Source organism: Triplophysa dalaica, chromosome 5 (genome assembly GCF_015846415.1).
Source record: "Triplophysa dalaica isolate WHDGS20190420 chromosome 5, ASM1584641v1, whole genome shotgun sequence".
NCBI lineage: Eukaryota > Metazoa > Chordata > Actinopteri > Cypriniformes > Nemacheilidae > Triplophysa > Triplophysa dalaica.
In genome coordinates this window covers 14,816,022-14,839,024 of record NC_079546.1, presented here as the reverse complement: position 1 = coordinate 14,839,024, position 23,003 = coordinate 14,816,022, and the positions used below count along the sequence as shown (strand labels likewise).

At 41.5% G+C, this 23,003-nt stretch overlaps 29 non-coding genes across 29 annotated transcripts; all 29 read left to right on the top strand.

The window, feature by feature from the left end:
- Window positions 1–423: 423 nt before the first annotated feature.
- Window positions 424–496, top strand: trnav-cac (transfer RNA valine (anticodon CAC)). The gene has a single exon. It is a non-coding gene; the product is annotated as a tRNA-Val (tRNA).
- Window positions 497–1,185: 689 nt separating this feature from the next.
- On the top strand, window positions 1,186–1,258 carry trnav-uac (transfer RNA valine (anticodon UAC)). The gene has a single exon. It is a non-coding gene; the product is annotated as a tRNA-Val (tRNA).
- A 689-nt stretch (window positions 1,259–1,947) lies between these two features.
- Window positions 1,948–2,020, top strand: trnav-uac (transfer RNA valine (anticodon UAC)). The gene has a single exon. It is a non-coding gene; the product is annotated as a tRNA-Val (tRNA).
- A 192-nt stretch (window positions 2,021–2,212) lies between these two features.
- On the top strand, window positions 2,213–2,285 carry trnav-aac (transfer RNA valine (anticodon AAC)). Its single transcript has one exon. It is a non-coding gene; the product is annotated as a tRNA-Val (tRNA).
- A 617-nt stretch (window positions 2,286–2,902) lies between these two features.
- trnav-cac (transfer RNA valine (anticodon CAC)) lies at window positions 2,903–2,975 on the top strand. Its single transcript has one exon. It is a non-coding gene; the product is annotated as a tRNA-Val (tRNA).
- A 255-nt stretch (window positions 2,976–3,230) lies between these two features.
- On the top strand, window positions 3,231–3,303 carry trnav-uac (transfer RNA valine (anticodon UAC)). The gene has a single exon. It is a non-coding gene; the product is annotated as a tRNA-Val (tRNA).
- A 192-nt stretch (window positions 3,304–3,495) lies between these two features.
- On the top strand, window positions 3,496–3,568 carry trnav-aac (transfer RNA valine (anticodon AAC)). The gene has a single exon. It is a non-coding gene; the product is annotated as a tRNA-Val (tRNA).
- Window positions 3,569–3,826: 258 nt separating this feature from the next.
- Window positions 3,827–3,899, top strand: trnav-uac (transfer RNA valine (anticodon UAC)). The gene has a single exon. It is a non-coding gene; the product is annotated as a tRNA-Val (tRNA).
- Window positions 3,900–4,337: 438 nt separating this feature from the next.
- trnav-uac (transfer RNA valine (anticodon UAC)) lies at window positions 4,338–4,410 on the top strand. Its single transcript has one exon. It is a non-coding gene; the product is annotated as a tRNA-Val (tRNA).
- A 436-nt stretch (window positions 4,411–4,846) lies between these two features.
- On the top strand, window positions 4,847–4,919 carry trnav-cac (transfer RNA valine (anticodon CAC)). The gene has a single exon. It is a non-coding gene; the product is annotated as a tRNA-Val (tRNA).
- Window positions 4,920–6,067: 1,148 nt separating this feature from the next.
- Window positions 6,068–6,140, top strand: trnav-cac (transfer RNA valine (anticodon CAC)). The gene has a single exon. It is a non-coding gene; the product is annotated as a tRNA-Val (tRNA).
- A 617-nt stretch (window positions 6,141–6,757) lies between these two features.
- trnav-cac (transfer RNA valine (anticodon CAC)) lies at window positions 6,758–6,830 on the top strand. Its single transcript has one exon. It is a non-coding gene; the product is annotated as a tRNA-Val (tRNA).
- A 1,473-nt stretch (window positions 6,831–8,303) lies between these two features.
- On the top strand, window positions 8,304–8,376 carry trnav-uac (transfer RNA valine (anticodon UAC)). The gene has a single exon. It is a non-coding gene; the product is annotated as a tRNA-Val (tRNA).
- An 882-nt stretch (window positions 8,377–9,258) lies between these two features.
- Window positions 9,259–9,331, top strand: trnav-cac (transfer RNA valine (anticodon CAC)). The gene has a single exon. It is a non-coding gene; the product is annotated as a tRNA-Val (tRNA).
- Window positions 9,332–10,486: 1,155 nt separating this feature from the next.
- trnav-uac (transfer RNA valine (anticodon UAC)) lies at window positions 10,487–10,559 on the top strand. Its single transcript has one exon. It is a non-coding gene; the product is annotated as a tRNA-Val (tRNA).
- Window positions 10,560–10,751: 192 nt separating this feature from the next.
- Window positions 10,752–10,824, top strand: trnav-aac (transfer RNA valine (anticodon AAC)). The gene has a single exon. It is a non-coding gene; the product is annotated as a tRNA-Val (tRNA).
- A 258-nt stretch (window positions 10,825–11,082) lies between these two features.
- trnav-uac (transfer RNA valine (anticodon UAC)) lies at window positions 11,083–11,155 on the top strand. Its single transcript has one exon. It is a non-coding gene; the product is annotated as a tRNA-Val (tRNA).
- A 438-nt stretch (window positions 11,156–11,593) lies between these two features.
- trnav-uac (transfer RNA valine (anticodon UAC)) lies at window positions 11,594–11,666 on the top strand. Its single transcript has one exon. It is a non-coding gene; the product is annotated as a tRNA-Val (tRNA).
- Window positions 11,667–12,390: 724 nt separating this feature from the next.
- On the top strand, window positions 12,391–12,463 carry trnav-uac (transfer RNA valine (anticodon UAC)). Its single transcript has one exon. It is a non-coding gene; the product is annotated as a tRNA-Val (tRNA).
- Window positions 12,464–12,655: 192 nt separating this feature from the next.
- On the top strand, window positions 12,656–12,728 carry trnav-aac (transfer RNA valine (anticodon AAC)). The gene has a single exon. It is a non-coding gene; the product is annotated as a tRNA-Val (tRNA).
- Window positions 12,729–13,495: 767 nt separating this feature from the next.
- trnav-cac (transfer RNA valine (anticodon CAC)) lies at window positions 13,496–13,568 on the top strand. The gene has a single exon. It is a non-coding gene; the product is annotated as a tRNA-Val (tRNA).
- Window positions 13,569–15,743: 2,175 nt separating this feature from the next.
- trnav-cac (transfer RNA valine (anticodon CAC)) lies at window positions 15,744–15,816 on the top strand. The gene has a single exon. It is a non-coding gene; the product is annotated as a tRNA-Val (tRNA).
- Window positions 15,817–16,971: 1,155 nt separating this feature from the next.
- On the top strand, window positions 16,972–17,044 carry trnav-uac (transfer RNA valine (anticodon UAC)). Its single transcript has one exon. It is a non-coding gene; the product is annotated as a tRNA-Val (tRNA).
- Window positions 17,045–17,273: 229 nt separating this feature from the next.
- Window positions 17,274–17,346, top strand: trnav-uac (transfer RNA valine (anticodon UAC)). The gene has a single exon. It is a non-coding gene; the product is annotated as a tRNA-Val (tRNA).
- A 192-nt stretch (window positions 17,347–17,538) lies between these two features.
- trnav-aac (transfer RNA valine (anticodon AAC)) lies at window positions 17,539–17,611 on the top strand. The gene has a single exon. It is a non-coding gene; the product is annotated as a tRNA-Val (tRNA).
- Window positions 17,612–18,378: 767 nt separating this feature from the next.
- trnav-cac (transfer RNA valine (anticodon CAC)) lies at window positions 18,379–18,451 on the top strand. Its single transcript has one exon. It is a non-coding gene; the product is annotated as a tRNA-Val (tRNA).
- Window positions 18,452–19,671: 1,220 nt separating this feature from the next.
- Window positions 19,672–19,744, top strand: trnav-uac (transfer RNA valine (anticodon UAC)). Its single transcript has one exon. It is a non-coding gene; the product is annotated as a tRNA-Val (tRNA).
- An 882-nt stretch (window positions 19,745–20,626) lies between these two features.
- On the top strand, window positions 20,627–20,699 carry trnav-cac (transfer RNA valine (anticodon CAC)). Its single transcript has one exon. It is a non-coding gene; the product is annotated as a tRNA-Val (tRNA).
- A 962-nt stretch (window positions 20,700–21,661) lies between these two features.
- Window positions 21,662–21,734, top strand: trnav-uac (transfer RNA valine (anticodon UAC)). Its single transcript has one exon. It is a non-coding gene; the product is annotated as a tRNA-Val (tRNA).
- The last annotated feature ends 1,269 nt before the right edge of the window (window positions 21,735–23,003 follow it).

Here is a 23,003-nt window from a genome sequence, read left to right as displayed (position 1 = left end):
GCCATAGAGTGGAATATAACGATAAGGTAACCAAACCTTTAAGCATTCAATGCACGGTTTTGTAGACTGTCGAAATTCAGCCTCTATTATGTCACGTACTATGTTCTTTTAGTGACTGTCGCATTCTCCTGACGTGAAAGGTCCCTAGTCGAAACCGAGCAGAAACATAGTCTGCTTTAAGCCATAGAGTGGAATATAATGACAAGGTAACCAAACCTTTAAGCATTCAATGCACGGTTTCGTAGACAAGGCATAAGACTAGTCCCATACTAAGATGAATGTTCGAGATGTCTTACCTGAATAAACTTGACCTGGAATACCTTCAAATTTGTGACTGGCAAGTTTCTTGCCAAAGTCATTCAATGCTTGCGTGGTCTGTTTTAAACCAGCGCCAGGTTGACGACGTACGCAGGAATTGTTCACGTTTCTGTAGTGTAGTGGTTATCACGTTTGCTTCACACGCAAAAGGTCCTCGGTTCGAAACCGAGCAGAAACATAGTCTGCTTTAAGCCATAGAGTGGAATATAATGACAAGGTAAGCATTCAATGCACGGTTTTGTAGACTGTCGAAATTCAGCCTCTATTATGTCACGTACTATGTTCTTTTAGTGACTGTCGCATTCTCCTGACATGAAAGGTCCCTAGTCGAAACCGAGCAGAAACATAGTCTGCTTTAAGCCATAGAGTGGAATATAATGACAAGGTAACCAAACCTTTAAGCATTCAATGCACGGTTTCGTAGACAAGGCTTAAGACTAGTCCCAGACTAAGATGATTGTTTGAGATTCCTTAACTGAAAAATCTTGCCCTGAAACACCTTAAAATTTGTTACTGGCAAATTTATGTGAAATTCAGAGTTTCTGAAGTGTAGTGGTTATCACGTTTGCTTTACACGCAAAAGGTCCTCGGTTCGAAACCGAGCAGAAACATAGTCTGCTTTAAGTCATATGGTTAAACGTAATTACAAGCTAAACAAAACTTTAAGCATTCAATGCACGGTTTCGTAGACAAGGCTTAAGACTAGTCCCAGACTAAGATGAATGTTCGAGATGTCTTACCTGAATAAACTTGACCTGGAATACCTTCAAATTTGTGACTGGCAAGTTTCTTGCCAAAGTCAGACAATGCTTGCGTGGTCTGTTTTAAACCAGCGCCAGATTGACGACGTACGCAGGAATTGTCCACGTTTCTGTAGTGTAGTGGTTATCACGTTTGCTTTACACGCAAAAGGTCCTCGGTTCGAAACCGAGCAGAAACATAGTCTGCTTTAAGCCATAGAGTGGAATATAATGACAAGGTAAGCATTCAATGCACGGTTTTGTAGACTGTCGAAATTCAGCCTCTATTATGTCACGTACTATGTTCTTTTAGTGACTGTCGCATTCTCCTGACGTGAAAGGTCCCTAGTCGAAACCGAGCAGAAACATAGTCTGCTTTAAGCCATAGAGTGGAATATAATGACAAGGTAACCAAACCTTTAAGCATTCAATGCACGGTTTCGTAGACAAGGCTTAAGACTAGTCCCAGACTAAGATGATTGTTTGAGATTCCTTAACTGAAAAATCTTGCCCTGAAACACCTTAAAATTTGTTACTGGCAAATTTATGTGAAATTCAGAGTTTCTGAAGTGTAGTGGTTATCACGTTTGCTTTACACGCAAAAGGTCCTCGGTTCGAAACCGAGCAGAAACATAGTCTGCTTTATGCCATAGAGTGGAATATAATGACAAGGTAACCAAACCTTTAAGCATTCAATGCACTTTTTTGTCGACAAGGCTTAAGACTAGTCTCAAACTGAAATGAATGTTCGAGATGTCTTACCTGAATAAACTTGACCTGGAATACCTTCAAATTTGTGACTGGCAAGTTTCTTGCCAAAGTCAGACAATACTTGCGTGGTCTGTTTTAAACCAGCGCCAGGTTGACGACGTACGCAGGAATTGTCCACGTTTCTGTAGTGTAGTGGTTATCACGTTTGCTTTACACGCAAAAGGTCCTCGGTTCGAAACCGAGCAGAAACATAGTCTGCTTTAAGCCATAGAGTGGAATATAATGACAAGGTAACCAAACCTTTAAGCATTCAATGCACGGTTTCGTAGACAAGGCTTAAAACTAGTCCCAGACTAAGATGATTGTTTGACATTCCTTAACTGAAAAATCTTGCCCTGAAACACCTTAAAATTTGTTACTGGCAAATTTATGCGAAATTCAGAGTTTCTGTAGTGTAGTGGTTATCACGTTCGCCTAACACGCGAAAGGTCCTCGGTTCGAAACCGAGCAGAAACAGAGTCTGCTTTAAGCCATAGAGTGGAATATAATGACAAGGTAACCAAACCTTTAAGCATTCAATGCACGGTTTTTATAGACTGCCGAAATTCAGCCTCTATTATGTTACAAGCTATGTTCTTTTAGTGACTGTCGCATTCTCCTGACGTGAAAGGTCCCTAGTCGAAACCGAGCAGAAACATAGTCTGCTTTAAGCCATAGAGTGGAATATAACGATAAGGTAACCAAACCTTTAAGCATTCAATGCACGGTTTTGTAGACTGTCGAAATTCAGCCTCTATTATGTCACGTACTATGTTCTTTTAGTGACTGTCGCATTCTCCTGACGTGAAAGGTCCCTAGTCGAAACCGAGCAGAAACATAGTCTGCTTTAAGCCATAGAGTGGAATATAATGACAAGGTAACCAAACCTTTAAGCATTCAATGCACGGTTTCGTAGACAAGGCATAAGACTAGTCCCATACTAAGATGAATGTTCGAGATGTCTTACCTGAATAAACTTGACCTGGAATACCTTCAAATTTGTGACTGGCAAGTTTCTTGCCAAAGTCATTCAATACTTGCGTGGTCTGTTTTAAACCAGCGCCAGGTTGACGACGTACGCAGGAATTGTCCACGTTTCTGTAGTGTAGTGGTTATCACGTTTGCTTCACACGCAAAAGGTCCTCGGTTCGAAACCGAGCAGAAACATAGTCTGCTTTAAGCCATAGAGTGGAATATAATGACAAGGTAACCAAACCTTAAGCATTCAATGCACTTTTTTGTCGACAAGGCTTAAGACTAGTCTCAAACTGAAATGAATGCTCGAGATGTCTTACCTGAATAAACTTGACCTGGAATACCTTCAAATTTGTGACTGGCAAGTTTCTTGCCAAAGTCAGACAATACTTGCGTGGTCTGTTTTAAACCAGCGCCAGGTTGACGACGTACGCAGGAATTGTCCACGTTTCTGTAGTGTAGTGGTTATCACGTTTGCTTTACACGCAAAAGGTCCTCGGTTCGAAACCGAGCAGAAACATAGTCTGCTTTAAGCCATAGAGTGGAATATAATGACAAGGTAACCAAACCTTTAAGCATTCAATGCACGGTTTCGTAGACAAGGCTTAAAACTAGTCCCAGACTAAGATGATTGTTTGACATTCCTTAACTGAAAAATCTTGCCCTGAAACACCTTAAAATTTGTTACTGGCAAATTTATGCGAAATTCAGAGTTTCTGTAGTGTAGTGGTTATCACGTTCGCCTAACACGCGAAAGGTCCTCGGTTCGAAACCGAGCAGAAACAGAGTCTGCTTTAAGCCATAGAGTGGAATATAATGACAAGGTAACCAAACCTTTAAGCATTCAATGCACGGTTTTGTAGACTGTCGAAATTCAGCCTCTATTATGTCACGTACTATGTTCTTTTAGTGACTGTCGCATTCCCCTGACGCATTGCACCTTCAAATTTGTGACTGGCAAGTTTCTTGCCAAAGTCAGACAATGCTTGCGTGGTCTGTTTTAAACCAGCGCCAGTTTGACGACGTACGCAGGAATTGTCCACGTTTCTGTAGTGTAGTGGTTATCACGTTTGCTTTACACGCAAAAGGTCCTCGGTTCGAAACCGAGCAGAAACATAGTCTGCTTTAATCCATAGAGTGGAATATAACGACAAGGTAACCAAACCTTAAGCATTCAATGCACGGTTTTTATAGACTGTCGAAATTCAGCCTCTATTATGTCACGTACTATGTTCTTTTAGTGACTGTCGCATTCTCCTGACGTGAAAGGTCCCTAGTCGAAACCGAGCAGAAACATAGTCTGCTTTAAGCCATAGAGTGGAATATAATGACAAGGTAACCAAACCTTTAAGCATTCAATGCACGGTTTTGTAGACTGTCGAAATTCAGCCTCTATTATGTCACGTACTATGTTCTTTTAGTGACTGTCGCATTCCCCTGACGCATTGCACCTTCAAATTTGTGACTGGCAAGTTTCTTGCCAAAGTCAGACAATGCTTGCGTGGTCTGTTTTAAACCAGCGCCAGTTTGACGACATACGCAGGAATTGTCCACGTTTCTGTAGTGTAGTGGTTATCACGTTTGCTTTACACGCAAAAGGTCCTCGGTTCGAAACCGAGCAGAAACATAGTCTGCTTTAATCCATAGAGTGGAATATAACGACAAGGTAACCAAACCTTAAGCATTCAATGCACGGTTTTTATAGACTGTCGAAATTCAGCCTCTATTATGTCACGTACTATGTTCTTTTAGTGACTGTCGCATTCTCCTGACGTGAAAGGTCCCTAGTCGAAACCGAGCAGAAACATAGTCTGCTTTAAGCCATAGAGTGGAATATAATGACAAGGTAACCAAACCTTTAAGCATTCAATGCACGGTTTCGTAGACAAGGCATAAGACTAGTCCCATACTAAGATGAATGTTCGAGATGTCTTACCTGAATAAACTTGACCTGGAATACCTTCAAATTTGTGACTGGCATGTTTCTTGCCAAAGTCATTCAATACTTGCGTGGTCTGTTTTAAACCAGCGCCAGCTTGACGACGTACGCAGGAATTGTCCACGTTTCTGTAGTGTAGTGGTTATCACGTTTGCTTCACACGCAAAAGGTCCTCGGTTCGAAACCGAGCAGAAACATAGTCTGCTTTAAGCCATAGAGTGGAATATAATGACAAGGTAACCAAACCTTTAAGCATTCAATGCACGGTTTTGTAGACTGTCGAAATTCAGCCTCTATTATGTCACGTACTATGTTCTTTTAGTGACTGTCGCATTCTCCTGACGTGAAAGGTCCCTAGTCGAAACCGAGCAGAAACATAGTCTGCTTTAAGCCATAGAGTGGAATATAATGACAAGGTAACCAAACCTTTAAGCATTCAATGCACGGTTTCGTAGACAAGGCTTAAGACTAGTCCCAGACTAAGATGATTGTTTGAGATTCCTTAACTGAAAAATCTTGCCCTGAAACACCTTAAAATTTGTGACTGGCAAATTTATGCCAAGTTCAGAGTTTCTGTAGTGTAGTGGTTATCACGTTCGCCTAACACGCGAAAGGTCCTCGTTTCGAAACCGAGCAGAAACATAGTCTGTTTTAAGCCATAGAGTGGAATATAATGACAAGGTAACCAAACCTTTAAGCATTCAATGCACGGTTTTGTAGACTGTCGAAATTCAGCCTCTATTATGTCACGTACTATGTTCTTTTAGTGACTGTCGCATTCCCCTGACGCATTGCACCTTCAAATTTGTGACTGGCAAGTTTCTTGCCAAAGTCAGACAATGCTTGGGTGGTCTGTTTTAAACCAGCGCCAGTTTGACGACGTACGCAGGAATTGTCCACGTTTCTGTAGTGTAGTGGTTATCACGTTTGCTTCACACGCAAAAGGTCCTCGGTTCGAAACCGAGCAGTAACATAGTGTGCTTTAAGCCATAGAGAGCAATATAATGACAAGGTAACCAAACCTTTAAGCATTCAATGCACGGTTTTGTAGACTGTCGAAATTCAGCCTCTATTATGTCAAGTACTATGTTCTTTTAGTGACTGTCGCATTCTCCTGACGTGAAAGGTCCCTAGGCGAAACCGAGCAGAAACATAGTCTGCTTTAAGCCATAGAGTGGAATATAACGACAAGGTAACCAAACCTTAAGCATTCAATGCACTGTTTTGTAGACAAGGCTTAAGACTAGTCCCATACTGAAATGAATGTTCGAGATGTCTCACCTGAATAAACTTGACCTGGAACACCTTCAAATTTGTGTCTGGCAAGTTTCTTGCCAAATTCAGAGTTTCTGTAGTGTAGTGGTTATCACGTTCGCCTCACACGCGAAAGGTCCTCGGTTCGAAACCGAGCAGAAACATAGTCTGTTTTAAGCCATAGAGTGGAATATAATGACAAGGTAACCAAACCTTTAAGCATTCAATGCACGGTTTTTATAGACTGCCGAAATTCAGCCTCTATTATGTTACAAGCTATGTTCTTTTAGTGACTGTCGCATTCTCCTGACGTGAAAGGTCCCTAGTCGAAACCGAGCAGAAACATAGTCTGCTTTAAGCCATAGAGTGGAATATAACGATAAGGTAACCAAACCTTTAAGCATTCAATGCACGGTTTTGTAGACTGTCGAAATTCAGCCTCTATTATGTCACGTACTATGTTCTTTTAGTGACTGTCGCATTCTCCTGACGTGAAAGGTCCCTAGTCGAAACCGAGCAGAAACATAGTCTGCTTTAAGCCATAGAGTGGAATATAATGACAAGGTAACCAAACCTTTAAGCATTCAATGCACGGTTTCGTAGACAAGGCATAAGACTAGTCCCATACTAAGATGAATGTTCGAGATGTCTTACCTGAATAAACTTGACCTGGAATACCTTCAAATTTGTGACTGGCAAGTTTCTTGCCAAAGTCATTCAATGCTTGCGTGGTCTGTTTTAAACCAGCGCCAGGTTGACGACGTACGCAGGAATTGTTCACGTTTCTGTAGTGTAGTGGTTATCACGTTTGCTTCACACGCAAAAGGTCCTCGGTTCGAAACCGAGCAGAAACATAGTCTGCTTTAAGCCATAGAGTGGAATATAATGACAAGGTAAGCATTCAATGCACGGTTTTGTAGACTGTCGAAATTCAGCCTCTATTATGTCACGTACTATGTTCTTTTAGTGACTGTCGCATTCTCCTGACGTGAAAGGTCCCTAGTCGAAACCGAGCAGAAACATAGTCTGCTTTAAGCCATAGAGTGGAATATAATGACAAGGTAACCAAACCTTTAAGCATTCAATGCACGGTTTCGTAGACAAGGCTTAAGACTAGTCCCAGACTAAGATGATTGTTTGAGATTCCTTAACTGAAAAATCTTGCCCTGAAACACCTTAAAATTTGTTACTGGCAAATTTATGTGAAATTCAGAGTTTCTGAAGTGTAGTGGTTATCACGTTTGCTTTACACGCAAAAGGTCCTCGGTTCGAAACCGAGCAGAAACATAGTCTGCTTTATGCCATAGAGTGGAATATAATGACAAGGTAACCAAACCTTTAAGCATTCAATGCACGGTTTCGTAGACAAGGCTTAAGACTAGTCCCAGACTAAGATGAGTGTTTGAGATTTCTTAACTGAAAAATCTTGCCCTGAAACACCTTAAAATTTGTGACTGGCAAATTTATGCGAAATTCAGAGTTTCTGTAGCGTATTGGTTATCACGTTGGCCTAACACGCGAAGGGTCCTCGGTTCGAGACCGAGCAGAAACAGTTTTCAGGTTTTGGCGTCAACCAGAGCAAATGCCATCGGTGTAAAACGTAGCTGCACTGCGTATCGGCCTGATTGAAAGCTTTTTGGGATTGTCAAATTCAGCCTCTATTATGTCACGTACTATGTTCTTTTAATGACTGTCGCATTCTCCTGACGTGAAAGGTCCCTAGTCGAAACCGAGCAGAATAATCGCCTTCTTTAAGTCATATGGTTAAACGTAATTACAAGCAAAACAAAACTTTAAGCATTCAATGCCCAGTTTTGTAGACAACGCTTAAGACTAGTCCCAGACTAAGATGAACGTTCGAGATGTCTTACCTGAATAAACTTGACCTGGAATACCTTCAAATTTGTGACTGGCAAGTTTCTTGCCAAAGTCAGACAATAGTTGCGTGGTCTGTTTTAAACCAGCGCCAGGTTGACGACGTACGCAGGAATTGTCCACATTTCTGTTTTGTAGTGGTTATCACGTTTGCTTTACACGCAAAAGGTCCTCGGTTCGAAACCGAGCAGAAACATAGTCTGTTTTAAGCCATAGAGTGGAATATAATGACAAGGTAACCAAACCTTTAAGCATTCAATGCACGGTTTCGTAGACAAGGCTTAAGACTAGTCCCAGACTAAGATGAATGTTCGAGATGTCTTACCTGAATAAACTTGACCTGGAATACCTTCAAATTTGTGACTGGCAAGTTTCTTGCCAAAGTCAGACAATGCTTGCGTGGTCTGTTTTAAACCAGCGCCAGATTGACGACGTACGCAGGCATTGTCCACGTTTCTGTAGTGTAGTGGTTATCACGTTTGCTTTACACGCAAAAGGTCCTCGGTTCGAAACCGAGCAGAAACATAGTCTGCTTTAAGCCATAGAGTGGAATATAACGACAAGGTAACCAAACCTTAAGCATTCAATGCACTGTTTTGTAGACAAGGCTTAAGACTAGTCCCATACTGAAATGAATGTTCGAGATGTCTCACCTGAATAAACTTGACCTGGAACACCTTCAAATTTGTGACTGGCAAGTTTCTTGCCAAATTCAGAGTTTCTTTAGTGTAGTGGTTATCACGTTCGCCTCACACGCGAAAGGTCCTCGGTTCGAAACCGAGCAGAAACATAGTCTGTTTTAAGCCATAGAGTGGAATATAATGACAAGGTAACCAAACCTTTAAGCATTCAATGCACGGTTTTTATAGACTGCCGAAATTCAGCCTCTATTATGTTACAAGCTATGTTCTTTTAGTGACTGTCGCATTCTCCTGACGTGAAAGGTCCCTAGTCGAAACCGAGCAGAAACATAGTCTGCTTTAAGCCATAGAGTGGAATATAACGATAAGGTAACCAAACCTTTAAGCATTCAATGCACGGTTTTGTAGACTGTCGAAATTCAGCCTCTATTATGTCACGTACTATGTTCTTTTAGTGACTGTCGCATTCTCCTGACGTGAAAGGTCCCTAGTCGAAACCGAGCAGAAACATAGTCTGCTTTAAGCCATAGAGTGGAATATAATGACAAGGTAACCAAACCTTTAAGCATTCAATGCACGGTTTCGTAGACAAGGCATAAGACTAGTCCCATACTAAGATGAATGTTCGAGATGTCTTACCTGAATAAACTTGACCTGGAATACCTTCAAATTTGTGACTGGCAAGTTTCTTGCCAAAGTCATTCAATACTTGCGTGGTCTGTTTTAAACCAGCGCCAGGTTGACGACGTACGCAGGAATTGTCCACGTTTCTGTAGTGTAGTGGTTATCACGTTTGCTTCACACGCAAAAGGTCCTCGGTTCGAAACCGAGCAGAAACATAGTCTGCTTTAAGCCATAGAGTGGAATATAATGACAAGGTAACCAAACCTTTAAGCATTCAATGCACGGTTTTGTAGACTGTCGAAATTCAGCCTCTATTATGTCACGTACTATGTTCTTTTAGTGACTGTCGCATTCTCCTGACGTGAAAGGTCCCTAGTCGAAACCGAGCAGAAACATAGTCTGCTTTAAGCCATAGAGTGGAATATAATGACAAGGTAACCAAACCTTTAAGCATTCAATGCACGGTTTCGTAGACAAGGCTTAAGACTAGTCCCAGACTAAGATGATTGTTTGAGATTCCTTAACTGAAAAATCTTGCCCTGAAACACCTTAAAATTTGTTACTGGCAAATTTATGCGAAATTCAGAGTTTCTGAAGTGTAGTGGTTATCACGTTTGCTTTACACGCAAAAGGTCCTCGGTTCGAAACCGAGCAGAAACAGAGTCTGCTTTAAGCCATAGAGTGGAATATAATGACAAGGTAACCAAACCTTTAAGCATTCAATGCACGGTTTTGTAGACAAGGCTTAAGACTAGTCCCAAACTAAGATGAGTGTTTGAGATCTCTTAACTGAAAAATCTTGCCCTGAAACACCTTAAAATTTGTGACTGGCAAATTTATGCGAAATTCAGAGTTTCTGTAGCGTATTGGTTATCACGTTCGCCTAACACGCGAAGGGTCCTCGGTTCGAGACCGAACAGAAACAGTTTTCAGGTTTTGGCGTCAACCAGAGCAAATGCCATCGGTGTAAAACGTAGCTGCAATGCGTATCGGCCTGATTGAAAGCTTTTTGGGATTGTCAAATTCAGCCTCTATTATGTCACGTACAATGTTCTTTTAGTGACTGTCGCATTCTCCTGACGTGAAAGGTCCCTAGTCGAAACCGAGCAGAAACATAGTCTGCTTTAAGCCATAGAGTGGAATATAATGACAAGGTAACCAAACCTTAAGCATTCAATGCACTTTTTTGTCGACAAGGCTTAAGACTAGTCTCAAACTGAAATGAATGTTCGAGATGTCTTACCTGAATAAACTTGACCTGGAATACCTTCAAATTTGTGACTGGCAAGTTTCTTGCCAAAGTCAGACAATACTTGCGTGGTCTGTTTTAAACCAGCGCCAGGTTGACGACGTACGCAGGAATTGTCCACGTTTCTGTAGTGTAGTGGTTATCACGTTTGCTTTACACGCAAAAGGTCCTCGGTTCGAAACCGAGCAGAAACATAGTCTGCTTTAAGCCTTAGAGTGGAATATAATGACAAGGTAACCAAACCTTTAAGCATTCAATGCACGGTTTCGTAGACAAGGCTTAAAACTAGTCCCAGACTAAGATGATTGTTTGAGATTCCTTAACTGAAAAATCTTGCCCTGAAACACCTTAAAATTTGTTACTGGCAAATTTATGCGAAATTCAGAGTTTCTGTAGTGTAGTGGTTATCACGTTCGCCTAACACGCGAAAGGTCCTCGGTTCGAAACCGAGCAGAAACAGAGTCTGCTTTAAGCCATAGAGTGGAATATAATGACAAGGTAACCAAACCTTTAAGCATTCAATGCACGGTTTTGTAGACTGTCGAAATTCAGCCTCTATTATGTCACGTACTATGTTCTTTTAGTGACTGTCGCATTCCCCTGACGCATTGCACCTTCAAATTTGTGACTGGCAAGTTTCTTGCCAAAGTCAGACAATGCTTGCGTGGTCTGTTTTAAACCAGCGCCAGTTTGACGACGTACGCAGGAATTGTCCACGTTTCTGTAGTGTAGTGGTTATCACGTTTGCTTTACACGCAAAAGGTCCTCGGTTCGAAACCGAGCAGAAACATAGTCTGCTTTAATCCATAGAGTGGAATATAACGACAAGGTAACCAAACCTTTAAGCATGCAATGCACGGTTTTATAGACTGTCGAAATTCAGTCTCTATTATGTCAAGTACTATGTTCTTTTAGTGACTGTCGCATTCTCCTGACGTGAAAGGTCCCTAGTCGAAACCGAGCAGAAACATAGTCTGCTTTAAGCCATAGAGTGGAATATAATGACAAGGTAACCAAACCTTTAAGCATTCAATGCACGGTTTTGTAGACTGTCGAAATTCAGCCTCTATTATGTCACGTACTATGTTCTTTTAGTGACTGTCGCATTCCCCTGACGCATTGCACCTTCAAATTTGTGACTGGCAAGTTTCTTGCCAAAGTCAGACAATGCTTGGGTGGTCTGTTTTAAACCAGCGCCAGTTTGACGACGTACGCAGGAATTGTCCACGTTTCTGTAGTGTAGTGGTTATCACGTTTGCTTTACACGCAAAAGGTCCTCGGTTCGAAACCGAGCAGAAACATAGTCTGCTTTAATCCATAGAGTGGAATATAACGACAAGGTAACCAAACCTTAAGCATTCAATGCACGGTTTTTATAGACTGCCGATATTCAGCCTCTATTATGTCACGTACTATGTTCTTTTAGTGACTGTCGCATTCTCCTGACGTGAAAGGTCCCTAGTCGAAACCGAGCAGAAACATAGTCTGCTTTAAGCCATAGAGTGGAATATAATGACAAGGTAACCAAACCTTTAAGCATTCAATGCACGGTTTCGTAGACAAGGCATAAGACTAGTCCCATACTAAGATGAATGTTCGAGATGTCTTACCTGAATAAACTTGACCTGGAATACCTTCAAATTTGTGACTGGCAAGTTTCTTGCCAAAGTCAGACAATACTTGCGTGGTCTGTTTTAAACCAGCGCCAGGTTGACGACGTACGCAGGAATTGTCCACGTTTCTGTAGTGTAGTGGTTATCACGTTTGCTTTACACGCAAAAGGTCCTCGGTTCGAAACCGAGCTGCTCGGTTTCCAAACCTTAAGCATTCAATGCACTTTTTTGTCGACAAGGCTTAAGACTAGTCTCAAACTGAAATGAATGTTCGAGATGTCTTACCTGAATAAACTTGACCTGGAATACCTTCAAATTTGTGACTGGCAAGTTTCTTGCCAAAGTCAGACAATACTTGCGTGGTCTGTTTTAAACCAGCGCCAGGTTGACGACGTACGCAGGAATTGTCCACGTTTCTGTAGTGTAGTGGTTATCACGTTTGCTTTACACGCAAAAGGTCCTCGGTTCGAAACCGAGCAGAAACATAGTCTGCTTTAAGCCATAGAGTGGAATATAATGACAAGGTAACCAAACCTTTAAGCATTCAATGCACGGTTTCGTAGACAAGGCTTAAAACTAGTCCCAGACTAAGATGATTGTTTGAGATTCCTTAACTGAAAAATCTTGCCCTGAAACACCTTAAAATTTGTTACTGGCAAATTTATGCGAAATTCAGAGTTTCTGTAGTGTAGTGGTTATCACGTTCGCCTAACACGCGAAAGGTCCTCGGTTCGAAACCGAGCAGAAACAGAGTCTGCTTTAAGCCATAGAGTGGAATATAATGACAAGGTAACCAAACCTTTAAGCATTCAATGCACGGTTTTGTAGACTGTCGAAATTCAGCCTCTATTATGTAACGTACTATGTTCTTTTAGTGACTGTCGCATTCCCCTGACGCATTGCACCTTCAAATTTGTGACTGGCAAGTTTCTTGCCAAAGTCAGACAATGCTTGCGTGGTCTGTTTTAAACCAGCGCCAGTTTGACGACGTACGCAGGAATTTTCCACGTTTCTGTAGTGTAGTGGTTATCACGTTTGCTTTACACGCAAAGGGTCCTCGGTTCGAAACCGAGCAGAAACATAGTCTGCTTTAATCCATAGAGTGGAATATAACGACAAGGTAACCAAACCTTAAGCATTCAATGCACGGTTTTTATAGACTGTCGAAATTCAGCCTCTATTATGTCACGTACTATGTTCTTTTAGTGACTGTCGCATTCTCCTGACGTGAAAGGTCCCTAGTCGAAACCGAGCAGAAACATAGTCTGCTTTAAGCCATAGAGTGGAATATAATGACAAGGTAACCAAACCTTTAAGCATTCAATGCACGGTTTCGTAGACAAGGCATAAGACTAGTCCCATACTAAGATGAATGTTCGAGATGTCTTACCTGAATAAACTTGACCTGGAATACCTTCAAATTTGTGACTGGCATGTTTCTTGCCAAAGTCATTCAATACTTGCGTGGTCTGTTTTAAACCAGCGCCAGGTTGACGACGTACGCAGGAATTGTCCACGTTTCTGTAGTGTAGTGGTTATCACGTTTGCTTCACACGCAAAAGGTCCTCGGTTCGAAACCGAGCAGAAACATAGTCTGCTTTAAGCCATAGAGTGGAATATAATGACAAGGTAACCAAACCTTTAAGCATTCAATGCACGGTTTTGTAGACTGTCGAAATTCAGCCTCTATTATGTCACGTACTATGTTCTTTTAGTGACTGTCGCATTCTCCTGACGTGAAAGGTCCCTAGTCGAAACCGAGCAGAAACATAGTCTGCTTTAAGCCATAGAGTGGAATATAATGACAAGGTAACCAAACCTTTAAGCATTCAATGCACGGTTTCGTAGACAAGGCTTAAGACTAGTCCCAGACTAAGATGATTGTTTGAGATTCCTTAACTGAAAAATCTTGCCCTGAAACACCTTAAAATTTGTTACTGGCAAATTTATGCGAAATTCAGAGTTTCTGAAGTGTAGTGGTTATCACGTTTGCTTTACACGCAAAAGGTCCTCGGTTCGAGACCGAGCAGAAACAGTTTTCAGGTTTTGGCGTCAACCAGAGCAAATGCCATCGGTGTAAAACGTAGCTGCACTGCGTATCGGCCTGATTGAAAGCTTTTTGGGATTGTCAAATTCAGCCTCTATTATGTCACGTACTATGTTCTTTTAATGACTGTCGCATTCTCCTGACGTGAAAGGTCCCTAGTCGAAACCGAGCAGAATAATCGCCTTCTTTAAGTCATATGGTTAAACGTAATTACAAGCTAAACAAAACTTTAAGCATTCAATGCCCAGTTTTGTAGACAAGGCTTAAGACTAGTTCCAGACTAAGATGAATGTTCGAGATGTCTTACCTGAATAAACTTGACCTTGAATACCTTCAAATTTGTGACTGGCAAGTTTCTTGCCAAAGTCAGACAATAGTTGCGTGGTCTGTTTTAAACCATCGCCAGGTTGACGACGTACGCAGGAATTGTCCACGTTTCTGTTTTGTAGTGGTTATCACGTTTGCTTTACACGCAAAAGGTCCTCGGTTCGAAACCGAGCAGAAACATAGTCTGCTTTAAGCCATAGAGTGGAATATAATGACAAGGTAACCAAACCTTTAAGCATTCAATGCACGGTTTCGTAAACAAGGTTTAAGACTAGTCCCAGACTAAGATGAATGTTCGAGATGTCTTACCTGAATAAACTTGACCTGGAATACCTTCAAATTTGTGACTGGCAAGTTTCTTGCCAAAGTCAGACAATGCTTGCGTGGTCTGTTTTAAACCAGCGCCAGATTGACGACGTACGCAGGACTTGTCCACGTTTCTGTAGTGTAGTTGTTATCACGTTTGCTTTACACGCAAAAGGTCCTCGGTTCGAAACCGAGCAGAAACATAGTCTGCTTTAAGCCATAGAGTGGAATATAACGACAAGGTAACCAAACCTTAAGCATTCAATGCACTGTTTTATAGACAAGGCTTAAGACTAGTCCCATACTGAAATGAATGTTCGAGATGTCTCACCTGAATAAACTTGACCTGGAACACCTTCAAATTTGTGACTGGCAAGTTTCTTGCCAAATTCAGAGTTTCTTTAGTGTAGTGGTTATCACGTTCGCCTCACACGCGAAAGGTCCTCGGTTCGAAACCGAGCAGAAACATAGTCTGTTTTAAGCCATAGAGTGGAATATAATGACAAGGTAACCAAACCTTTAAGCATTCAATGCACGGTTTTTATAGACTGCCGAAATTCAGCCTCTATTATGTTACAAGCTATGTTCTTTTAGTGACTGTCGCATTCTCCTGACGTGAAAGGTCCCTAGTCGAAACCGAGCAGAAACATAGTCTGCTTTAAGCCATAGAGTGGAATATAACGATAAGGTAACCAAACCTTTAAGCATTCAATGCACGGTTTTGTAGACTGTCGAAATTCAGCCTCTATTATGTCACGTACTATGTTCTTTTAGTGACTGTCGCATTCTCCTGACGTGAAAGGTCCCTAGTCGAAACCGAGCAGAAACATAGTCTGCTTTAAGCCATAGAGTGGAATATAATGACAAGGTAACCAAACCTTTAAGCATTCAATGCACGGTTTCGTAGACAAGGCATAAGACTAGTCCCATACTAAGATGAATGTTCGAGATGTCTTACCTGAATAAACTTGACCTGGAATACCTTCAAATTTGTGACTGGCAAGTTTCTTGCCAAAGTCATTCAATACTTGCGTGGTCTGTTTTAAACCAGCGCCAGGTTGACGACGTACGCAGGAATTGTCCACGTTTCTGTAGTGTAGTGGTTATCACGTTTGCTTCACACGCAAAAGGTCCTCGGTTCGAAACCGAGCAGAAACATAGTCTGCTTTAAGCCATAGAGTGGAATATAATGACAATGTAACCAAACCTTTAAGCATTCAATGCACGGTTTTGTAGACTGTCGAAATTCAGCCTCTATTATGTCACGTACTATGTTCTTTTAGTGACTGTCGCATTCTCCTGACGTGAAAGGTCCCTAGTCGAAACCGAGCAGAAACATAGTCTGCTTTAAGCCATAGAGTGGAATATAATGACAAGGTAACCAAACCTTTAAGCATTCAATGCACGGTTTCGTAGACAAGGCTTAAGACTAGTCCCAGACTAAGATGATTGTTTGAGATTCCTTAACTGAAAAATCTTGCCCTGAAACACCTTAAAATTTGTTACTGGCAAATTTATGCGAAATTCAGAGTTTCTGAAGTGTAGTGGTTATCACGTTTGCTTTACACGCAAAAGGTCCTCGGTTCGAAACCGAGCAGAAACATAGTCTGCTTTATGCCATAGAGTGGAATATAATGACAAGGTAACCAAACCTTTAAGCATTCAATGCACGGTTTCGTAGACAAGGCTTAAGACTAGTCCCAGACTAAGATGAGTGTTTGAGATTTCTTAACTGAAAAATCTTGCCCTGAAACACCTTAAAATTTGTGACTGGCAAATTTATGCGAAATTCAGAGTTTCTGTAGCGTATTGGTTATCACGTTCGCCTAACACGCGAAGGGTCCTCGGTTCGAGACCGAGCAGAAACAGTTTTCAGGTTTTGGCGTCAACCAGAGCAAATGCCATCGGTGTAAAACGTAGCTGCAATGCGTATCGGCCTGATTGAAAGCTTTTTGGGATTGTCAAATTCAGCCTCTATTATGTCACGTACTATGTTCTTTGAATGACTGTCGCATTCTCCTGACGTGAAAGGTCCCTAGTCGAAACCGAGCAGAAACATAGTCTGCTTTAAGCCATAGAGTGGAATATAATGACAAGGTAACCAAACCTTAAGCATTCAATGCACTTTTTTGTCGACAAGGCTTAAGACTAGTCTCAAACTGAAATGAATGTTCGAGATGTCTTACCTGAATAAACTTGACCTGGAATACCTTCAAATTTGTGACTGGCAAGTTTCTTGCCAAAGTCAGACAATACTTGCGTGGTCTGTTTTAAACCAGCGCCAGGTTGACGACGTACGCAGGAATTGTTCACGTTTCTGTAGTGTAGTGGTTATCACGTTTGCTTTACACGCAAAAGGTCCTCGGTTCGAAACCGAGCAGAAACATAGTTTCTGCTCGGTTTCCAAACCTTAAGCATTCAATGCACTTTTTTGTCGACAAGGCTTAAGACTAGTCTCAAACTGAAATGAATGTTCGAGATGTCTTACCTGAATAAACTTGACCTGGAATACCTTCAAATTTGTGACTGGCAAGTTTCTTGCCAAAGTCAGACAATACTTGCGTGGTCTGTTTTAAAACAGCGCCAGGTTGACGACGTACGCAGGAATTGTCCACGTTTCTGTAGTGTAGTGGTTATCACGTTTGCTTTACACGCAAAAGGTCCTCGGTTCGAAACCGAGCAGAAACATAGTCTGCTTTAAGCCATAGAGTTTAATATAATGACAAGGTAACCAAACCTTTAAGCATTCAATGCACGGTTTCGTAGACAAGGCTTAAAACTAGTCCCAGACTAAGATGATTGTTTGAGATTCCTTAACTGAAAAATCTTGCCCTGAAACACCTTAAAATTTGTTACTGGCAAATTTATGCGAAATTCAGAGTTTCTGTAGTGTAGTGGTTATCACGTTCGCCTAACACGCGAAAGGTCCTCGGTTCGAAACCGAGCAGAAACAGAGTCTGCTTTAAGCCATAGAGTGGAATATAATGACAAGGTAACCAAACCTTTAAGCATTCAATGCACGGTTTTGTAGACTGTCGAAATTCAGCCTCTATTATGTAACGTACTATGTTCTTTTAGTGACTGTCGCATTCCCCTGACGCATTGCACCTTCAAATTTGTGACTGGCAAGTTTCTTGCCAAAGTCAGACAATGCTTGCGTGGTCTGTTTTAAACCAGCGCCAGTTTGACGACGTACGCAGGAATTGTCCACGTTTCTGTAGTGTAGTGGTTATCACGTTTGCTTTACACGCAAAGGGTCCTCGGTTCGAAACCGAGCAGAAACATAGTCTGCTTTAATCCATAGAGTGGAATATAACGACAAGGTAACCAAACCTTAAGCATTCAATGCACGGTTTTTATAGACTGTCGAAATTCAGCCTCTATTATGTCACGTACTATGTTCTTTTAGTGACTGTCGCATTCTCCTGACGTGAAAGGTCCCTAGTCGAAACCGAGCAGAAACATAGTCTGCTTTAAGCCATAGAGTGGAATATAATGACAAGGTAACCAAACCTTTAAGCATTCAATGCACGGTTTCGTAGACAAGGCATAAGACTAGTCCCATACTAAGATGAATGTTCGAGATGTCTTACCTGAATAAACTTGACCTGGAATACCTTCAAATTTGTGACTGGCATGTTTCTTGCCAAAGTCATTCAATACTTGCGTGGTCTGTTTTAAACCAGCGCCAGGTTGACGACGTACGCAGGAATTGTCCACGTTTCTGTAGTGTAGTGGTTATCACGTTTGCTTCACACGCAAAAGGTCCTCGGTTCGAAACCGAGCAGAAACATAGTCTGCTTTAAGCCATAGAGTGGAATATAATGACAAGGTAACCAAACCTTTAAGCATTCAATGCACGGTTTTGTAGACTGTCGAAATTCAGCCTCTATTATGTCACGTACTATGTTCTTTTAGTGACTGTCGCATTCTCCTGACGTGAAAGGTCCCTAGTCGAAACCGAGCAGAAACATAGTCTGCTTTAAGCCATAGAGTGGAATATAATGACAAGGTAACCAAACCTTTAAGCATTCAATGCACGGTTTCGTAGACAAGGCTTAAGACTAGTCCCAGACTAAGATGATTGTTTGAGATTCCTTAACTGAAAAATCTTGCCCTGAAACACCTTAAAATTTGTTACTGGCAAATTTATGCGAAATTCAGAGTTTCTGAAGTGTAGTGGTTATCACGTTTGCTTTACACGCAAAAGGTCCTCGGTTCGAGACCGAGCAGAAACAGTTTTCAGGTTTTGGCGTCAACCAGAGCAAATGCCATCGGTGTAAAACGTAGCTGCACTGCGTATCGGCCTGATTGAAAGCTTTTTGGGATTGTCAAATTCAGCCTCTATTATGTCACGTACTATGTTCTTTTAATGACTGTCGCATTCTCCTGACGTGAAAGGTCCCTAGTCGAAACCGAGCAGAATAATCGCCTTCTTTAAGTCATATGGTTAAACGTAATTACAAGCTAAACAAAACTTTAAGCATTCAATGCCCAGTTTTGTAGACAAGGCTTAAGACTAGTTCCAGACTAAGATGAATGTTCGAGATGTCTTACCTGAATAAACTTGACCTTGAATACCTTCAAATTTGTGACTGGCAAGTTTCTTGCCAAAGTCAGACAATAGTTGCGTGGTCTGTTTTAAACCAGCGCCAGGTTGACGACGTACGCAGGAATTGTCCACGTTTCTGTTTTGTAGTGGTTATCACGTTTGCTTTACACGCAAAAGGTCCTCGGTTCGAAACCGAGCAGAAACATAGTCTGCTTTAAGCCATAGAGTGGAATATAATGACAAGGTAACCAAACCTTTAAGCATTCAATGCACGGTTTCGTAAACAAGGTTTAAGACTAGTCCCAGACTAAGATGAATGTTCGAGATGTCTTACCTGAATAAACTTGACCTGGAATACCTTCAAATTTGTGACTGGCAAGTTTCTTGCCAAAGTCAGACAATGCTTGCGTGGTCTGTTTTAAACCAGCGCCAGATTGACGACGTACGCAGGACTTGTCCACGTTTCTGTAGTGTAGTGGTTATCACGTTTGCTTTACACGCAAAAGGTCCTCGGTTCGAAACCGAGCAGAAACATAGTCTGCTTTAAGCCATAGAGTGGAATATAACGACAAGGTAACCAAACCTTAAGCATTCAATGCACTGTTTTGTAGACAAGGCTTAAGACTAGTCCCATACTGAAATGAATGTTCGAGATGTCTCACCTGAATAAACTTGACCTGGAACACCTTCAAATTTGTGACTGGCAAGTTTCTTGCCAAATTCAGAGTTTCTTTAGTGTAGTGGTTATCACGTTCGCCTCACACGCGAAAGGTCCTCGGTTCGAAACCAAGCAGAAACATAGTCTGTTTTAAGCCATAGAGTGGAATATAATGACAAGGTAACCAAACCTTTAAGCATTCAATGCACGGTTTTTATAGACTGCCGAAATTCAGCCTCTATTATGTTACAAGCTATGTTCTTTTAGTGACTGTCGCATTCTCCTGACGTGAAAGGTCCCTAGTCGAAACCGAGCAGAAACATAGTCTGCTTTAAGCCATAGAGTGGAATATAACGATAAGGTAACCAAACCTTTAAGCATTCAATGCACGGTTTTGTAGACTGTCGAAATTCAGCCTCTATTATGTCACGTACTATGTTCTTTTAGTGACTGTCGCATTCTCCTGACGTGAAAGGTCCCTAGTCGAAACCGAGCAGAAACATAGTCTGCTTTAAGCCATAGAGTGGAATATAATGACAAGGTAACCAAACCTTTAAGCATTCAATGCACGGTTTCGTAGACAAGGCATAAGACTAGTCCCATACTAAGATGAATGTTCGAGATGTCTTACCTGAATAAACTTGACCTGGAATACCTTCAAATTTGTGACTGGCAAGTTTCTTGCCAAAGTCATTCAATACTTGCGTGGTCTGTTTTAAACCAGCGCCAGGTTGACGACGTACGCAGGAATTGTCCACGTTTCTGTAGTGTAGTGGTTATCACGTTTGCTTCACACGCAAAAGGTCCTCGGTTCGAAACCGAGCAGAAACATAGTCTGCTTTAAGCCATAGAGTGGAATATAATGACAAGGTAACCAAACCTTTAAGCATTCAATGCACGGTTTTGTAGACTGTCGAAATTCAGCCTCTATTATGTCACGTACTATGTTCTTTTAGTGACTGTCGCATTCTCCTGACGTGAAAGGTCCCTAGTCGAAACCGAGCAGAAACATAGTCTGCTTTAAGCCATAGAGTGGAATATAATGACAAGGTAACCAAACCTTTAAGCATTCAATGCACGGTTTCGTAGACAAGGCTTAAGACTAGTCCCAGACTAAGATGATTGTTTGAGATTCCTTAACTGAAAAATCTTGCCCTGAAACACCTTAAAATTTGTTACTGGCAAATTTATGCGAAATTCAGAGTTTCTGAAGTGTAGTGGTTATCACGTTTGCTTTACACGCAAAAGGTCCTCGGTTCGAAACCGAGCAGAAACATAGTCTGCTTTATGCCATAGAGTGGAATATAATGACAAGGTAACCAAACCTTTAAGCATTCAATGCACGGTTTCGTAGACAAGGCTTAAGACTAGTCCCAGACTAAGATGAGTGTTTGAGATTTCTTAACTGAAAAATCTTGCCCTGAAACACCTTAAAATTTGTGACTGGCAAATTTATGCGAAATTCAGAGTTTCTGTAGCGTATTGGTTATCACGTTCGCCTAACACGCGAAGGGTCCCAGAAACAGTTTTCAGGTTTTGGCGTCAACCAGAGCAGATGCCATCGGTGTAAAACGTAGCTGCACTGCGTATCGGCCTGATTGAAAGCTTTTTGGGATTGTCAAATTCAGCCTCTATTATGTCACGTACTATGTTCTTTTAGTGACTGTCGCATTCCCCTGACGCATTGCACCTTCAAATTTGTGACTGGCAAGTTTCTTGCCAAAGTCAGACAATGCTTGCGTGGTCTGTTTTAAACCAGCGCCAGTTTGACGACGTACGCAGGAATTGTCCACGTTTCTGTAGTGTAGTGGTTATCACGTTTGCTTTACACGCAAAAGGTCCTCGGTTCGAAACCGAGCAGAAACATAGTCTGCTTTAATCCATAGAGTGGAATATAACGACAAGGTAACCAAACCTTAAGAATTCAATGCATGGTTTTTATAGACTGTCGAAATTCAGCCTCTATTATGTCACGTACTATGTTCTTTTAGTGACTGTCGCATTCTCCTGACGTGAAAGGTCCCTAGTCGAAACCGAGCAGAAACATAGTCTGCTTTAAGCCATAGAGTGGAATATAATGACAAGGTAACCAAACCTTTAAGCATTCAATGCACGGTTTCGTAGACAAGGCATAAGACTAGTCCCATACTAAGATGAATGTTCGAGATGTCTTACCTGAATAAACTTGACCTGGAATACCTTCAAATTTTTGACTGGCATGTTTCTTGCCAAAGTCATTCAATACTTGCGTGGTCTGTTTTAAACCAGCGCCAGGTTGACGACGTACGCAGGAATTGTCCACGTTTCTGTAGTGTAGTGGTTATCACGTTTGCTTCACACGCAAAAGGTCCTCAGTTCGAAACCGAGCAGAAACATAGTCTGCTTTAAGCCATAGAGTGGAATATAATGACAAGGTAACCAAACCTTTAAGCATTCAATGCACGGTTTTGTAGACTGTCGAAATTCAGCCTCTATTATGTCACGTACTATGTTCTTTTAGTGACTGTCGCATTCTCCTGACGTGAAAGGTCCCTAGTCGAAACCGAGCAGAAACATAGTCTGCTTTAAGCCATAGAGTGGAATATAATGACAAGGTAACCAAACCTTTAAGCATTCAATGCACGGTTTCGTAGACAAGGCTTAAGACTAGTCCCAGACTAAGATGATTGTTTGAGATTCCTTAACTGAAAAATCTTGCCCTGAAACACCTTAAAATTTGTTACTGGCAAATTTATGCGAAATTCAGAGTTTCTGAAGTGTAGTGGTTATCACGTTTGCTTTACACGCAAAAGGTCCTCGGTTCGAGACCGAGCAGAAACAGTTTTCAGGTTTTGGCGTCAACCAGAGCAAATGCCATCGGTGTAAAACGTAGCTGCACTGCGTATCGGCCTGATTGAAAGCTTTTTGGGATTGTCAAATTCAGCCTCTATTATGTCACGTACTATGTTCTTTTAATGACTGTCGCATTCTCCTGACGTGAAAGGTCCCTAGTCGAAACCGAGCAGAATAATCGCCTTCTTTAAGTCATATGGTTAAACGTAATTACAAGCTAAACAAAACTTTAAGCATTCAATGCCCAGTTTTGTAGACAAGGCTTAAGACTAGTTCCAGACTAAGATGAATGTTCGAGATGTC